The following is a 19,020-nucleotide window of genomic DNA, read 5'->3' on the forward strand; positions in this document are numbered from 1 at the left end:
GTCAGTAAATATGACCTCGGTCCATTCTGACGTAAGGGACACCGTCGTGTGGATGAGCTGGTGCTCCAGGCTGACAGGCTGTGTTTTGTTCAGTATCTACCGTTTTACTAACTCATATATAAGTTCGACTTTTATAATTTAGCAGATCGCAGTAAGCTACGTCTGAATATTGTAAATAACGGAATAATGGACGTAAGTGTCTCAAAACTATGTAGAGTAGATTGCTATTTTTTCAATTCCATAAATGTAGAAAAATAAGCGACAAATTGTACTATAAAGAAGATATGCGTAGTTCATTATTTAAAAATATCGATTTTATCGCGAATAAAATTTTATGATGCAGTCGATCAAAATTTTCATAATATATGGTCTGCAATTATGTTGCACATGTGAAACATCATGCGTAATTTGTGTAATGTAAATAATATTATAATGAATATTTCAAACAATAAAAGGATTTTTACAAAAAATTAATTTGCTTAATGAAAAATAAATAGCATTTCGATCGTACAGCTCGTTGCACGTATAACCAGCAAACTTATCGCTAAATCATTCAGATTCTTTTATATTGAATATAATTTCATATAACAATTACAAGTACAAATTTTGATAACAATATAAAACCTGTATTTTAAAGAAATATTTTTAAAAAAATTTTTTTAAGAACCAAATAAAATACAGAAACACATTCTGTTAATAAAGCTAATTTGAGTATTATCTCACATATCACCGGTAAATCTTTCCTGCTAAACGCTGAAATTTAGCGTTCCACAATTTTAAAGAAAATTTTTAGACAAATTTAATTTTTAAGTTTATTCGCAATATGATTAATGGATCACTATGAAGAGCGCGATCTATCTCATTTAGCATCTAATGGCAGACACACAAAACTGAAATTTTATTTCCGATTGTTGTGAAGTGCCCCGGACGCACCGATAGCAGAACGAAACGCGATACTAACAGCGTTAAGCGATGAAGATGACGACAATGTTAAGAAATAATCGAAGTTCAGGAAGATCGTGAGTACATTGCGCGCGCGACCGGGCGGGAAACGCTCGTGCTGCACGATAGATCGCGATATACACTCGATCGGGTCCCCCTTTTGCCGCGCGCGCGAGAGAATTTGCGATATATCCGCCTCTACTGAGAACGCACACCACGCACACCACGCACACGGATCCGGATACGAAACGCGTGCGTAACGCCTGATGCGGAGGAAGCGCAGCCACTGAGCGCCGGGGGGTTGCCGCGCGCCAGGCGCCCCCGACACAGCCCGCTCCGTTGGAACTGGTAAGCGATGGTGGGGGCTGGTCGCGTCAGGGCTGATTCGTAACCTGCACGAGCCCCGTAGACGAGGGCTTTACAAATGTATTGAGTTACATAAAGAAAAACAAGCGAATCCTGTGCTTGTATTTATTTGCCACTTTCGCGGGGGCGAATAAAAATTCGCTTTAAAGAGATTTAAAAAAATAATTGTTTATACTATCAGAGTGTTTGCTTGCTCCCGAAATTAAAGCAGAGACTTCTATAATAATTCATGCAAACTGCATTGAAGATATATCGCTCATTATTTGGTACAACAATGATAGAACTAAAAAATAACATTTTTGGTCACGTCATTTTGTTTGCAAAAGAATATTGAGAATTTAATACACTGAATGAGGAGCTAATATATTGTTAGATACTTTTACTCTTCTACAATCATCAGTTATTACGCCAAAATCGCATTTAAAAATAATATTACTAAATTTTAATGGTTTAAAACATAAATTGAGTTTTTGGAAAACTTTGAGTTATGTCCATTGTTGTTCTAGCAAATGAGCGATATAAACAATAAAAAAATGCAGACTCTATGTTTAATTCTGTATTTAACGAACTTTTGTACTTAAAGGGGGAATCTACTTTAGCCGGGTGAAAAATGATGATTTTTTGGGAATTTTTTTCAAGGAAACTATAAGTGATATTGGATTAATTTTTTTTGTAATATAAAAAGGCATTTTTAAAGAAAAAAAAATTTTTTTTTCCGGTTACGTTAATTTTTATTATATTGACGGACAATTTTGTAGCGCAATGTTGGTAGCGCAACGGTTAGCTGCGTACAGTGTAGCAACGAGCTGAGTAATCTGAAAGCAAAAAATAAAAATTTTCTTTAAAGCTTAATCAATTACGCAGGGATTGAACCTACTTGCAAATAAAAATATGAAAAATTGAAGAAGTTACAGCAATCGTAAGAAAAGTGACATTTTTTTTATCAAAAATCGATCTTCTGTTGTTGATAAAAATGTTATAAATAAATAATAAAATGTAAACGTAGGTTCAATCCCTGGAGAAAATTGTAAGGAATCGAATCATGCTTGGCGAAAGTTATTTGAGTGATTATTTTTTGAGTTATCTTGTACGCAAAGTTGGAAAAAGTGGTTTTGAGAAAAACGCGTTTAAAGTTTATTTTTTTGCTCTCAGCCAAAAAAGCACGTAAAAATGCATGCAAATTTTAGTATAAAGGTTTTTGAGGTCGCTGAATCCGAATTTGATATCAGATTTTTAAAATTCAAAATGGCGGATTTAATATGGCGGATCAAAAGAGTCTCAGTTGAATAAAGAAATGAAGTTTTGGATGTTTTCACGATACTTACAGTTAAATAACGCTCAATCCGCTATTCCGGGCCCATCTAAAATGCCTTCCTCTTCTTCGTAGAACTCCTGTTCGGCAGTTTTCGTCATTTTCTTGGCTGTTCGAGCTTCTTTAGTGCTTTCCAAGGTACACACACAAACACACACACACAAAAATACTCTAACACATAAATATAAACACTATAGGGTCAAATAAAATAGTTGTAGGTCTAGCAAGTATATAGGATTCTTTTGTTCCCGCAATAATAGAACCGAGAACGCTGCGAAGCCAGTATTAGCGTACGTCTGCTGTATCGATCCTCCGCGCGCCTCACTAAAAAAAGCTGTAGTTTCGTCAATTTTACGAGTTTGACGATAATACTTTGGGAATATATTCTTGAAACCTTATATATTTATTTATGCAAAAAAATATCGATTTTTTTGACCCATCAAAGTAGATTCCCCCCTTAAATAACTAGAATACTCATATCTAGCTTGGCGCTTGGAAGTGAGTATATTTAAAAACGAAAGCATATTTTTTGTGGCAGAAAGCAAAGGATTATTATACAAAATGTATATAATAATACGTGTAATGTAACATACGGTTTCGTTTTTCCTCCCTAACAGTATGGAGACGGCGCGTGTCACTTTTACCCGCTAGGAGCGCTAGCGAAATTGGAGACACACTGAGCTGTCACCGAGTACCGAGCATATCGTTAACGAGAAAATCTGTGTACATAAACGTGAATATTTCAGAATTTTTTAACATGCCGGGAATGTGTGTGACATATGGATGTAAAAATAAGGGCATCGGTTCCCGAGGGACAAGAATGACAAGATGCATGATGAAAAATAAACGGTGGATCATCACTGCTATAAAACGCGAGAATTTATGTTCGAATACAAATTCGCAACTAAACATATGTTTCATTATATGTCTATTAATTTTATTGTAAACTCACTACTTTCAAAGCCGGTGGTAATATAATCCTCAGGTCTAAAGTGGTTTGTGCACAGCGAATTTGTATTCGGACATAAATTGCGTTTTATAGCAGTAATCCACCGTTTTTTCATCATCTTGTCCCTCGGGAACCAATGCCCACCCTTATTTTTACATCCATATGACACACACATTCCCCCGGCATGTTAAAAAATTCTCCAAACCTCTCTACTCATTAAACGTAAACATTATGACAAGTCTCCATTTTTGGTACTGCCCTCTGCGCTGAGCTTGTCATCTCGCCGCGGCGCCGTCCCCATTCGTTCTACTTTTATTCATTTGACTCGTCCGAAATACATGAAAACTTTTTATTGAAATTACTACAATTATATCGGTTCCTGTACTTGAATCCTGGGCGAGGAGAAGTTTTGCGAATATATCTGTTGTAAATATATTGGCGAGAATGATCATATGCGCCCATAAAATACTCGTCCCTAATTCGTTTGACGCTTGCGCTTCAAGCATGAAGAAAATCTCATCGTACGGAGTCACCTGTCTAACCGTCGTCTTTCACGTCGTGAACTTTCCGTAACTTTACCCCAACGCGTTTGTCAAAATCCGACAAAGCCATCGGAGAAAGTTTCGAGTTTTTGCATCTGCGGACCCGTTTGTTCGTGAAATGTATTTACATTCTACCTACATGTTCAACACTCGCATTGCACGAAATATTGGGTCGCGAAATTTTAACAGGAAGTTGAGCTTCTATAGTTTTCTACTTAATATAATAAACATACATAATTTAATAAATTTCATAGATTTAACAGTTTTTAATTTCAACAGTAATCTCTTAGTTTTCTTTTAAGAGAAAAGATGATTATATTACTTTGTAATTTTTAGAAATTATCTCGGACATTTTTATTATTTATTTCGGATTCTTATCAAGATAAATTTCATAATTAATATAATACTTGCACTCGTTTAAAAGAATGATTAATCATTATATGTGTTATGTTATTGATTATTTTGATAATATTTTATTAAATAATCTTTAATGACGTTAAGAGTTAATTAGCCTGTTGCAACGTAAGTAATGACTTAAAAATAAATATGGCTTTGATATAATTGCAACTTAATTCCGACAAAATTTTAATGATTATCCGAAAATAAAAAAAATGCTCTCAAAATATATAATCAATTAATAATAAGCAAGAGCGGGGCGTCACGCTGATGTTAAAGCGACTATATCTCCACAATACAAAAATTAAATCTTTAATACAAACATACAAAATACAGACGTTTTGGTCTAACTTTTAGATCCTCTTCGGTGTAACATATAATAAATAAAAAAATTAATGTAGGTGGTTTTTTAATCGACCAAACTGGCAACATTTATTGATATATTTCACAATGTTTCGACCATAGATTTTGGTCCTTTTCAAGTGTGTAATATACTCACAAAATTATTGATTTGCTTGACATAATGTCCAAACTAACAGTCATAGATCTAAAAAATAATATAATTTATGCGTCACGAGGAAGTAAAATTATATATGTATAAAAATAAACGTGTAAAAAATTGAGACGGCGATATGATTTAAAATAGAACCAAAATTTATGGTTAAAACGTTGTGAAATATATCAATAAAGGTTGTCAGTTTGGTCGATCAAAAAGCTTATACCTACGTTAATTTTTTAAATTATTTACTGGCAAATTAAATTCATTGCTTTTGATAATAAACATCTCGGGGACAAGTTGTGAGAAACGCATATGTAGTGAGAATGTTAAGTCAGGTCGTAAATGTGGTTACCACGTTCAAGTAATAATATGTCGCAATATTAACTACTCATTTTTTTCATAAAAAACAAGAGATCAGCAAATCTAAAGAAATTGTATGTAAAAATGATTTACAAACCACTTACCAAACAGTCAACCTCGCAACAGTCATTGTTTGAATTTAATAAAGAATCGATATTTTCCGTCTAAATTCAACGCATCGACTAAATGCTTCGCTTTTATAGGGTGAAGGGTACTGAGCAAAATCATGAAGCAAAGATTTATTTTTTGTATTATATAGTCGCTTATACATATATAGTCGCTTTAACACTGGTGCCCCGTTCATATTTTCCTTATTATTAATTGATTTTATTGATTATAATTTATCGATTTAATAAAATTAAAATTATGTCCTATCAGAGTACATATTACATACTCATTATACAGGTCAATCAATTATAGTGTAAAAAAAACACATTGGCTTTTAAAAAAGAGATGCAGTAGTTGCATATTGTAATTGGATAATTTTTTTGAAAAACAACTATGTGTTTTCTTTACACCAATTGATTCATCTTATTATTCTGTACATAAATAAAGTGTTACCAGAAAATAAATAGTTTACAAGATACTTTATATTTTATGTCAAAATGTGTCATCAGAATACCTGTGCACTCTGCAGGCACGTACCTTCTCTTGTGTGCGTGTGCACCACCAGCCGACTGAGCTTGATATGCTCCCAGCTTGAAAATTTGTTGATAAAAATAAACAGCGATAAATGATGTATTTCAATCCATGAGTCTCCGGCTTAGAATTGTCGTGAACTATTTAGCCCGAGAGCTGGCGTTAAAAAACTGCAAGAGTTTTGTAATGGCTGATTTTTTCACATAACGTTACATTGCGGGTGTACATGAGTCAGCACCCACTCGCAAGGTCAGGTACTGGGACACCTGGCGCCGGCGCGCTTTGAAATAGGTCAAATTATTAAGTGCGATAAAAGTGTTTTGTAATGGCTCAAATTTTGTGAGAAACTAATAAATAATATAAAAAACCGTTAGAAAGTGGTCAGACCGCACAGTTATGGGACGCAGCGAGTCAGCACCTCGCATAAGTGGTCGCAATAATTAGGTTAGTAAAATTGTGTCGAAATAGCTGAAAATTTAGAAACTATTAAATTATTGCGTATAATGAAGGAAGAAAACGGTCAGACTTCAGTTTAATGGGACTGACGCAGTCAGCAATCGTTTGAAGTGCGAAGATCAAGCGCGCGCGGCTGCTCCAAGCGTGTAGTGATTTGCTTATAATTAAATTCCATTTGTATTTAATAAAATGATTGAAAGATCTTCAACTAAATCATGATTGAAATTGTTATTTTTTACGTTATTTAATTAATTAATTAAAAATTTTATTATAATATAAATAAACTTAAGATCAAATTATAAATTACAAAACTACAAATGAAGAAACAAAAAATTAAAAAAAAAATTTTATAAAAAGTATAATTAAAGTATGACATAATACACTTTTTTCAAATAAACAATTAATAATCAATGTCGCTGTTATTTTCTTCATCTGATTGCTCATCACTCTCGAAATCAGCTTCTTCAGTAGTGTCGTCTACCTGCTCAGACTCAGTATCTGTAAATAAATAATTATGCCTCATCTATAGTATTTTATACATAATAATTTATTGTTAAAAGCAAAATATATGTACATTATAATTTTTAAAATTTTTTATATTTAAAGAATTAATAAAAACGTAACTTGTAATTATGTAAAATAAACATAGAAAATTGAAAAAATATTATTCATTTACAGATACTGAGTCTGAGCAGGTAGACGACACTGAAGAAGCTGATTTCGAGAGTGATGAGCAATCAGATGAAGAAAATAACAGCGACATTGATTATTAATTGTTTATTTGAAAAAAGTGTATTATGTCATACTTTAATTATACTTTATATAAAAATTTTTTTTTTAATTTTTTGTTTCTTCATTTGTAGTTTTGTAATTTACAATTTGATCTTAAGTTTATTTATATTATAATAAAATTTTTAATTAATTAATTAAATAACGTAAAAAATAACAATTTTAATCATGATTTAGTTGAAAATCTTTCAATCATTTTATTAAATACAAATAGAATTTAATAATAAGCAAATCACTACGCGCTTGGAGCAGCCGCGCGCGCTTGATCTTCGCACTTCAAACGACTGCTGACTGCGTCAGTCCCATTAAACTGAAGTCTGACCGTTTTCTTCCTTCATTATACGCAATAATTTAATAGTTTCTAAATTTTCAGCTATTTCGAAACAGTTTTACTGACCTAATTATTGCGACCATTTATGCGAGGTGCTGACTCGCTGCGTCCCATAACTGTGCGGTCTGACCACTTTCTAACGGTTTTTTATATTATTTATTAGTTTCTCACAAAATTTGAGCCATTACAAAACACTTTTATCGCACTTAATAATTTGACCTATTTCAAAGCGCGCCGGCGTCAGGTGTCCCAGTACCTGACCTTGCGAGTGGGTGCTGACTCATGTACACCCGCAATATAACGTTATGTGAAAAAATCAGCCATTACAAAACTCTTGCAGTTTTTTAACGCCAGCTCTCCGCCTAATTTGACAGGAAAACCAAAGAAAACACGTCAAAATTACTGTAGACAATTTGTCTTGCGGAAGATCTCATTGGTAAAATAACTCAGTAATTGCACTAACAATTGTGCATTAGTGAGCTTCAGTTTGTTGGTTATGTATCAATGTGCTGTCCATTGCCGCAAATAATAATCCAATAAAGTACCATATAAACAGTTTTCCAGAACAGTGCTACGCCGACCGTATCAGCTGTCAATTTTTCATTACACTGTTACTACACTTTCTATATTAGGACCAGCAAATTAATGAGCAAATAAACATACAATATGCTTTCATCTTTCATTTGAGTGCTTATTTTCAATCGTGACTCCTTATTTGAGATCTTCCGTAAGAATTGTCCATCGTCTCGATTCAAGATGGCTAACATGGGTATCCAGGGCCCTTAATACTTTTATATGCAAATTAGAAAAATCATATTATGTAAAAAAATCATACAATTCTATTTTAAAAAATGGCGAAGACCTTTAATATAACTTAAAAAATTTAATTTTTTAGAAAATTAATTTCATCATTATTTGTTCCCTTTAAAACTCTACAACTTTTATATAGAACATATTTTTCCCGAAAATGTGTTATTCTCAAGATAATCAATTGTATCACTTAAAACGAAAATACCCTATATATAACTTAATCAAATAATATGCCAATTACATGCAAATCATACTATTTTAACCCGTTGACTGTGTATGACGGCTATAGCCGCAAAAACAAAAGTGGCCAAGAGTGTGTATGAGCCGCAACGTAGAAAAAACAAAGTAAAACTTTTTGAATTTGCTTGAAACTTGTTACTTGGGGGTTTCTGAGGTCGCTGATTACGAATCCGAAGTCAAATGTACAAAATTCAAAATGGCGGATCCAATATGGCGGATCAAAATTACAAAAAAAGGTCTGATTTTCATGAAATTTGGTACCCTTATGTTTTTTGGGTCTCTGAATCCAAATATGAAGTCAGATTTTCAAAATTCAAAATGGCGGATCCAATATAACGGATCAAAAATAAAAAAGTTGGTAGATTTACATGAAATTGTGTACCCTTATGTCTTTTGGGTCTCTAAATTCGAATATAATATCAAATTTTCAAAATTCAAAATGGCGGATCCAATATGGCGGATCAAAATTACAAAAAATGGTCTGATTTTCATGAAATTTGATACCATTATGTTTTTTGGGTCTCTGAATCCGAATATGACATTAAAATTAAAAAATGGCGGATGCAATATGGCGCTTTAAAATTATAAAAAATGTATTGATATCCATTAAACTTGGATTCTTTAAGTATTTTGGATTGCAGATCTTAATATAATATAAAAATTCCAAAATTTACAACTTACCTAGAATATAAGGGTACCAAATTTCATGAAAATTAGACCATTTTTTGTAATTTTGATCCGCTATATTGGATCCGCCATTTTAAATTTTGAAAATCTGACATATTTGGATTCAGAGACCCAAAAAACATAAAAGTACCACCAAATTTCATGAAAATCAGACCATTTTTTGTAATTTTGATCCGCCATATTGGACCCGCCGTTTTGAATTTTGTAAATCTGACATCATATTCGGATTCAGAGACCCAAAAAACATGAGGGTATCAAGGTTCATGATAATCCGATAAACTTTTTTCAACACACTGTTGGCCCAAATAGTAAAATTCTCTTACACAGCCAATAGGTTAAGTTGTTAATTATACTGTCGCATTTATTATTCAGTTTCCATGTAAAATAATATTCTTTAAGTCAATTTTATTACTCCAACGGAAGCTGATGTGTTGTAAGTCTAACAAGTTGGTCGGCGCGCAGTTTATTAATGTTGGAAAAAATATATACGTGTAGTACACAAAAAATATTATTAGGCTACTAAGATCCAAGCTCTCGGACCGGAAATGATCCGAGCTTATTTAATATTGATTGATTGTATATTGTAACGGTCTTATTTCTCTTATTATTATTTAAATTATTAATTTGTTGTAATTTAGATAGATATTAATTCTTTGTAACGCCGTATTCGTGAGTTTAAGCTTCCGTTAACGAAAATATTTATTTATGCCCAGTTGTCTCGTCCGGATAGAAAACTATGTAGTCGTGCTCCTGCATGCTCCCAGACAACAGCATTCAAAGCATTGCTCAAAATGAAAAGCAAGCGCGCGCGTGCTCCCTCAGCGCCCCCCGCAAAGCCCGCGCTTCTGGGCGCTGCGCGCGCCTTCGTTCTTCATTGTGTTCTGTTCGCTAGTCTAGACAACACGCACTTTCCCTATATTCAGGATTTTCGTAGTTTAGGATGCTCGAAAGGAGACAAAGCCCATCGTAAAGATCGTTCGCGAGCCTATATTCTCCCGTGAGACGATCTCGCGATCTCTCGCGACGTAGAGAAAAATCGCGCAGCCATATTCTGCGGACAGCAGGCGGACATCAAGGAATTCATCCGTTCGAGGCTCTCTTTCCAGGGACAGCTGCTTTCAGATTCTTGAGCAGGTTCGTAGGCTTATCGCCGACCGAGCCGACGTGCATAACCTCCAAGATCCTGCCCAGGAGGTTAGGTCGCTTGCAACGGGTATTTTACCCGTGAACGAGGTATTAACTTGGGTCTCTCAGGCCATACCTTCTGCCTTAGAGCAATTAGCAAGCACTGAAGAACAGACGGTCGCACAAGTTGACCGGGGTTGTACCAGGTATGTCCTCTTGTCGACTCACACTCCTTTCTTTTCTAGTGTGGCAAAGAGTGGACATAACCGACTGTTTTCTTCTGCTTTGCTTTCTCTGTTTAGTGGCACCATCAGTGCCTACTAACGTCGGCGATGTTTTCTCTCTGCAACTCTTGGCAATGTATCTTTTGCGGATCCACTTTCCGCGGTCATTCTGGAATCTCAGGACCCGGAGACCTTGTCAGAGACAGATGCCTAGCCAGAGATTTATTTGGAGGAGATCAGGCACCGCCCGCCTCATCTGCCTGGAACCCGATTATCCTGAATTCGATTCAGACAAAAGCCCGCGTCAGCCTAAACAAAGACATACGTACCAGACTTCTTGCCAAATATGAAGCAAAGGCGGACCTTGCGGCATTGGCTCCACCAAAGCTCAACAAGGAATTAGTCTCCGCCTTAACTCCATCAGTTCTCAAGCGTGACGAGTATCAATCGCTCTCACAGGCTCAAGTGGGTGCCTGCCTCAATGCCCTCGGCTGTGGCATGTCAATCCTGCTAAAGCCGGAAATCCTGCGCGAGCTTAAGGACGACGCACGATCGGCCTTATCATATTTCTCAGAGGGCATACACTATACACTTACTGTCTGACCATCACTTTCGCCTCTCCCTAGCTAGAAGAGCGTTCACCAAGCCTTCCTTTAACATCATAGGCAAAAAATGCGGAGACAGCACCTATTGACGAATTCCTGTTTGGTCAAAACTTCACGGAGACCCTTAAAGCAACACAGGCATGTGAAAAGGCAGGGCGCGAGGTTTGTAAATTGTCAGCCCTGGTGGGTAAGAAGACCCTGCAACCTGTCCGTCAGCAGGCGTCGCAGCACCGTTTTCAGCCTCCTACGTCTAAATCGCAACTTCCGGGAAACCGGAAGGCTCCTGTTCATCCATCAACGGCTCGCCAAACAGGGGCTCCTTACCCCAAGAGCCGTCACCATCGCTCTCACTTTCGGTCTCGGCCACGATGCCATAGTTAAACACTGTAAGTACGGCCAGGCGCCTCCATAACTTTTGGTCACAATGGTCGGATATTACTACCGACCAAACAGTATTGGATGCTATACGGGGTTATCACATCCCTTTTACATCTTTGCCTCCACCGAGAGCCGCTTTGAAAGAAATGGAATTTTCGCAGGCCACCGCTAAATTTTGTGATTTAGAGGTTGAACGTCGCTTGCGTAAAGGAGCCATTGAGGCGGTCGCACCCTGCGCAGAACAATTTTTATCTCCGTCCTTTTTTGTAGATAAACCATCAGGTGGTAAGCGCTTTATATTGAATCTACGTGAATTAAATACATATATTGAGCCGCCACATTTTAAGTTGGAGGATTGGCGGACAGTAATTCGCCTCATGTTACCGGGATCGCTAATGACTACTTTAGATCTGGAGGACGCTTACTTGCTGGTTCCAATAGACAAAGAACATAGAAAATACTTGCGTTTCCAGTGGCGCGGAGTAACTTATGAATTTACCGCATTACCACTCGGCTTTCGACAGCCCCATACATATTTACCAAAATCTTTCGACCACTTGTATCTTACCTTCGCGAGAAAGGTTTCCAGTCTATCGTCTATCTGGATGATTTTCTTTTTCTCGGCTCTTCTATAGAGGAATGCCGAGCTAACGTTACCGCGTCTATTAACCTCCTGCTGTCATTAGGCTTCAGGATAAACTATTCCAAATCCTTTTTAGAACCATCGAATACCCGTAAATTTTTAGGATTTGTTTTCAATTCCACCGAGCAATCTATTTCGATCCCTCCTCGCTGTCGGGAGAAATTATTACAATTAACAACAAATATGGCTTACAAATCGAGCGATGTTCCATTAGAGAAGCTTGCTTGAGATTCGCTAGCTTGATTGGATGGCTCATTTTGGCCCAGCTGTTCAATATGGTTCAATATATACAAAAAATTTGGAACGAGAAAAATTCTTGGCTCTCAATAAGAGCAACGATAATTACTCGGTAACTATGGAGATTCCATCATATCTCCAATTAGACTTTGCATGGTGGATCAATGTATTTTCAAACCTCAATCAATCTGATCAGATTCGTTCGGGCAGATTTATCCGAGAAATTTTTTCAGATGCTTCTTTAAACGATTGGGGAGCTTCGTGCGGCGAGCTGCGTACACACGGCTGGTGGTTGTTAGACGATAGAGCTCTACACATTAACGCACTCGAACTTAAAGCAGCCTTTTACGCCCTGTGCTGCTTCGCAGCGAACCTCCGCGATTGTGAGATCTTGCTTTGTATTGACAATACAACCGCTTTAGCCTACATCAATAAGTTTGATTCTATCCAATTTCCACATCTTTCTGAAATTTCAAGACAAATTTGGCGTTGGTGCGAGGATCGAAATATCTTCATTTTTGCTTCATATATTTCCTCTATTGAGAACTCCATCGCCGACGCTGAATCTCGAATCGCAGATCCCGATACCGAGTGGTCCCTATCCAACGATACTTTTCAGCGAGTGGCCAGAACTTTTGGTCCATTCGATGTAGACCTTTTTGCGTCTCTACTCAATGCCAAGTGCGATTCCTACGTTTCATGGTTCCCAGATACAGGATCTATAGCAATAGAATGCGTTTACTCTCTCATGGGAGGGACTGAATTTCTATGCTTTTTTACCCTTTATTTTGTTACCACGCGTATTGAGAAAGATAGTGGACGAGGGCGCAACAGGAACTTTGGTGGTGCCCTGATGGTGGCCCTCTCAAGCATGGTTTCCATTGTTTCAATGCCTCTTAATATCTAAACCGTTAATCCTTCCTCCCAGTTACTCTCTGCTTTCTTCACCTTTCAGGAATCATCATCCAGCGTGGAAAACTCTTTCCCTGGTGGCCGGGAAGTTATCAGGGAATCTTTCAGGGCCCGCCTAATACCATCAGTAGCCAACAATGCTAGCTTTCTTGTCAGAAGCAACTATCAAGCAATACTTTCGTCCTCTTCACCTTTGGTGGAACTTTTGTCATCGCCGTCAGCTATCTCTGTGTTCTCCAACGGTCCCTCAGATGCTAGAATTTCTAGCTCAGAAACTCAGCTCTACCGCCTCTTATTTGAGCCTAAATACGATGAAGTCGGCTATCTCATTAATTTCCCAGAACGAAATCGGTCAACATTCGGCGGTTAAGCGTTTCTGCAAAGGCGTCGCAGCGCGCAATCCGCCGCAACCTCGTTATGACTACGTCTGGGATCCGGCTCCGGTGATCGTTAAATTATCTTTTATTTACCCATACGATTTATGTCCTTTGAATGTCATTACCAAAAAACTGATTCTACTTTTTGCTCTCGCTACGGGCCAGCGTGCACAAACACTTGCTTTCCTTCGAATATCTCAGATCTCTATTAATGACAAGATGATAATGCGCGGAGTCCTGATCGAATCAAGATCGAATCAGCACCGGGCCACGCTCAACCCCTTTTCTGTTTTTCTCGTTTCCAGAATCGCGAGAATCTCTGTATCGTTCGCCTAACAGAATATTACATAGATAAAACTAAAGATCTACGGCCATCGGGATGCAATTTCCTTTTTATTTCTCTTACTAAACCATATAAAGCTATTACGGCTCAAACTGTAAGCCATTGGATTCGATAGAGCTTAGACAAATGCGACCTCCTAGATACTACTATTTTCTTAGCTCACAGTACAGTTTCGCTCGACCTGATTAAGCGCGCGGCAGGCTAGATCGGTGAATCCCGCGTTTTCGCAAACTTTTACAATAGGCCTATCATTAATCCAGAGGATTTCAGTAACGCGGTTCTTCTATCATAAAGGCTTAATTTATATCCTTTCGCGCACAACTTAATTCTAATACTAATAGTAAAAAAAAACAACAGTTGTTTCTTACGATATCCTAATGTAACTGTCTTATTAATTATTTTTTATATAATTATGCGTTGCCTATCTTATGTCATTAACATTAGATTGTGAATAATATTCTTTTTATAATACAGTATTTAGTTAACAAATTGCGATTTTTTGAACAGCTACATAGTTTTTCATCCGGACGAGACAACTGGGCATAATTGTTAGATTGAACAAACTTACCTGTGAAGTTCGATCCTAATTATGCCCTATATCTTGTCCGGATGGACGCCCACCCTTTTTATTTGTCTCCCCTTCCTAATATATCGCAATTTGGTTTCTTTGAACTTATGAAAAACGAAAGCGCGCGCAGCGCCCAGAAGCGCGGGCCGTGCGGAGGGCGCTGAGGGAGCACGCGCGCGCTTGCTTTTTATTTTGGGCAATGCTTTGAATGCTGTTGTCTGGGAGCATGCAGAAGCACGACTACATAGTTTTCCATCCGGACGAGACATAGGGCATAATTAGGATCGAACATCACAGGTAAGTTTGTTTAATCTAACAATTTTTATTGCTGCTGGTAAGCTCGAAAAATGTAACATATTTTATTTCTCATATTTGATATGCTTTTAAATCTTGAAAAATCTTAAGAACAAAACTGAAAGTGCAATCTATCGCCTCAACGAATCTTCTATCTTCTACTGATGATTTGAAAACAAAAAAGCGTTGTAACTGGATGAAACAAGATAATACATCGAACACGTGTGACGAAAACCGAATTAGCTTCGTTCGAATGCTGACGTCAATGCGCTTTTTTACCAAAAAACAAAAATCCGTCCATACATATCATGAAACAGGATGTAACGTCGCTACAGGGATTCCACGGTGGTTTGGGATTAAAACTCATTCCTATATCAATTTGGCCAGCAGTGAAAAAGCGTTGTTATATAAATTTTACGCTTTGTTGCGACAGATGAATCTCCGGCTTGACATCGCTTCGTTCAGCTGTGATTATCGTTTAGCTGTGACTTTACTTTTATTTTTCTTTCCTTCTAAAAAAATAAAGACGTATTTTAGAACTTGATGTACTTAATAGATAATTGAATAAATATGGATAAATTGTTATTAAACAATTACAAACTTTTTTTTTTCAAAAAACTGATGCCTTGGGATAATTAAATTAAAAAAAAAAAAAAAAGATTATTAGATTCTTTACAGTTAAAGTAAAATAAAATTAGATTTGTTCTTAGTAGTAGTAAAATAATCTAACGTAATTTTTTTAATACATAAAAATAGCATAAAAATAAGTAGTACGAGCATGTTACTTTCGGAAATAACATACAAAATTAAAAAATAATATTAAGTATTAATCCATATAATTGATATAATTAATTTTTCGACGTATGTTTTAATAAAATGTTCATCTATTTAGACGTATTAAACATATACTTCTCGTATAGGATTAATAATCCTGCTCATTCTAATATACGCAAACATAATGTATATATGTAAACGTTTCTATATATATATATATATATATATATATATATATCTATACTATTATTATAAAGCAACAGGGTTTGCATTTTTTTATCCGCTATGATCTCGGAAACCAATGGACCGAATTTTTACCAAACGTATATGAAATAGGGGTAGAATTTCTTGGGGAGTGCTATAGGGTGTATAGTTTTTGGTTACCGATCTTCTGGAAACCGGTTTTTCTAATTTCTTTAATTTTTCGGTAAATAATTGAATTTCAAAGAATTGTTTGAATTTTCCGGGGAGTGCCATAAAGTGTATAATTTTTTGTTACCGATCTCTTTGGAAGCCGGTACTGAAATTTTTGAAATTAAAAATCATTTGACCGAATTTTTATTAAATTTTATATACTTTTAATATCGATTTTTTTGGAAACCGGTATCAGAAGTTTTTCGAATTAAAAACCATTTGACCGAATTTTTATTAAAAGTATATGAAATAGGGGTAGAATTTCCCGGGGAGTGTAGAGGTAGAGTGTGTAGTTTTTTTTACCGATTTTCTGGAAACCGGTTCTGGATTTTCTGGTTTTTTTAATTTTTCTAATTTTTCGGGAAATAATTGACCGAATTTTTACTGAAAGTATATGAAATAGGGGTAGAATTTCCCAGGGAGAACTATAAAGTGTATATAATTTTTTGTTACCGAGATCATAGCAAATAAAAAAAGGCTACAAACTGTTTTTTTATTATAATAGTAAAGAATTTTACATAAAACAGGGGTAGAAGTTTCGAGACTAAATATGTTGTTAAATTCACATGTTAAATATTAATCAATATCGAAAGTCGCTTTCGGAAAATAATTGATCAAATTTTCTGTGGTGTTATTTTTTGACTCGGTATTTATTCTTTTTGAATAGAGAATAAATAAGTTGTTAAATTCACACATTAAATAAAACAGGGGTAGAATTTTCGAGACTAAATAGTTGTTAAATTCACATGTTAAATGTTAATCAATTAATTAATTACCGATCTCTTTGGAAGCCGGTACTGAAATTTTTGAAATTAAAAATCGATTTTTACCAAACGTATATGAAATAGGGGTAGAATTTCCTGGGGAGTGCTATAGGGTGTATAGTTTTTCGTTACCGGTCTTCTGGAAACCGGTTTTTCTAATTTCTTTAATTTTTCGGTAAATAATTGACGGAATTTCAAAGAATTGTATATAAAACAGAGGTTGAATTTTCCGGGGAGTGCCATAAAGTGTATAATTTTTTGTTACCGATCTCTTTGGAAGCCGGTACTGAAATTTTTGAAATTAAAAATTATTTGACCGAATTTTTATTAAATTTCATATACTTTTAATATCGATTTTTTTGGAAACCGGTATCAGAAGTTTTTTGAATTAAAAACCATTTGACCGAATTTTTATTAAAAGTATATGAAATAGGGGTAGGATTTCCCGGGGAGTGTAGAAGTAGAGTGTATAGTTTTTTTTACCGACTTTCTGGAAACCGGTTCTTTTAATTTTTCTAATTTTTCGAGAAATAATTGACTAAAAGTATATTTTACTAAAAGTATATGAAATAGGGATATTCTCCCTAGAAATTTTCTAGGGAGAATTATAAAGTGTATAATTTTTTGTTACCGAGATCATAGTAGATAAAAAAAGGCTAAAAACTGTTCTTTTTATTATAATAGTAAAGAATTTTACATAAAACAAAGGTAGAAGTTTCGAGACTAAATATGTTGTTAAATTCACATGTTAAATATTAATTAATTAATCAATATCGAAAGTCGCTTTCGGAAAATAATTGATCAAATTTTCTGTGGTGTTATTTTTTGACTCGGTATTTATTCTTTTTGAATAGAGAATAAATAAGTTGTTAAATTCACACATTAAATAAAACAGGGGTAAAATTTTCGAGACTAAATAAGTTGTTAAATTCACATGTTAAATGTTAATCAATTAATTAATATCGAAAGTCGCATTCGGAAAATAATTGATCAAATCTTCCTGTGGTGTTATTTCTTGACCCGGTATTTATACTTTTTGAGTAGAGAATAAATAAGTTGTTAAATTCACATATTAAAAATGGAGAGAGGGAGAGAGAGAGAGAGAGAGAGAGAGAGAGAGAGAGAGAGAGAGAGAGACTATTTGCGTGTCTTAATACACATGTTCTCCGGGGCGAAGCCCGGTGGGGCATGCTAGTATATATAATATATATATATATATATATATATATATGTAGGTCTAGAGGTATGTTCCGGGACTGTTTACGTTTTTTGAAATGTACAGTCCTGGAAATAAACGCATATATATGTAATCAGATTCAAAAAATTGTCCCGAAACGTGCCGTAGGACATGAATTTTTTCCAGGACAGTCCTGGAAACTGCCAAATGTCCTGGAAATACCGATGTAAAAAAATAAAAGTCCCGGACATACTTCCGGACCTACATATATATATATATATATATATATATATATATGTCGCAAAAAAGACAGATTATAAAAGCAGACTTAAGCATTGATCGTGAGAGAAATCGAGAGTATACTTTTTATCACAAGTTTTTCTGAATATAAAAAGATATTTTTGATTAATTATTTTTTATTAATAAGGATTTGTTTCATTTTGTCCGAAAAATATTCTTGTGAAGATATTTCTTTTAAATATTCTTTATAGGAACTTGTTAAACACATAAAACATTCGAATATATATGCATGAAAATACACGTCTCTAAAACCATGGCAACACATTTATTATTGTACGAGTAATTATATTATAGTTTGCAATTTATATATTATATACATCACTTGCAATTGTGTTTCATATGTATATTCCCTGTAACTTAACTTTTTAACATTTGGATTATCCAATCTTGATCCAGTTGGTGCTACGTGAACGTTTTTACTAATTATAGTATTCCCACTAAATCAGTGTCGCCTTTATTACAGACGTGTAATAGCATCAATTCAACAAGAAGGGTTTAATATCCACGGGTATTAAAAGCGATATTACTATTTTCTATAAAAGATTCCAGATATTTAAAACAATATTA

The 19,020-nt window shown here is 35.2% G+C and overlaps 1 protein-coding gene and 1 pseudogene across 5 annotated transcripts in view; one reads left to right on the top strand and one right to left on the bottom strand.

Moving 5' to 3' along the window:
• The window catches only part of LOC139819730 (uncharacterized), a 158,072-nt gene extending 156,855 nt beyond the window's left edge, over positions 1-1,217 (bottom strand). For 4 of the 5 annotated variants that reach the window (XM_071789374.1, XM_071789375.1, XM_071789376.1 and 1 more), the window contains exon 1: positions 962-1,217. The gene's annotated coding sequence lies outside the window, so the exon portion shown is untranslated. Of the gene's footprint in view, positions 1-15; positions 97-961 lie in introns of all 5 variants that reach the window. The other variant, XM_071789368.1, reaches the window with a different exon arrangement.
• A 12,223-nt stretch (positions 1,218-13,440) lies between these two features.
• On the top strand, positions 13,441-15,669 carry LOC139818528 (uncharacterized; annotated as a pseudogene).
• Positions 15,670-19,020: the final 3,351 nt, after the last annotated feature.

Source organism: Temnothorax longispinosus, chromosome 9 (assembly GCF_030848805.1).
Source record: "Temnothorax longispinosus isolate EJ_2023e chromosome 9, Tlon_JGU_v1, whole genome shotgun sequence".
Classification (NCBI taxonomy): Eukaryota; Metazoa; Arthropoda; class Insecta; order Hymenoptera; family Formicidae; genus Temnothorax; species Temnothorax longispinosus.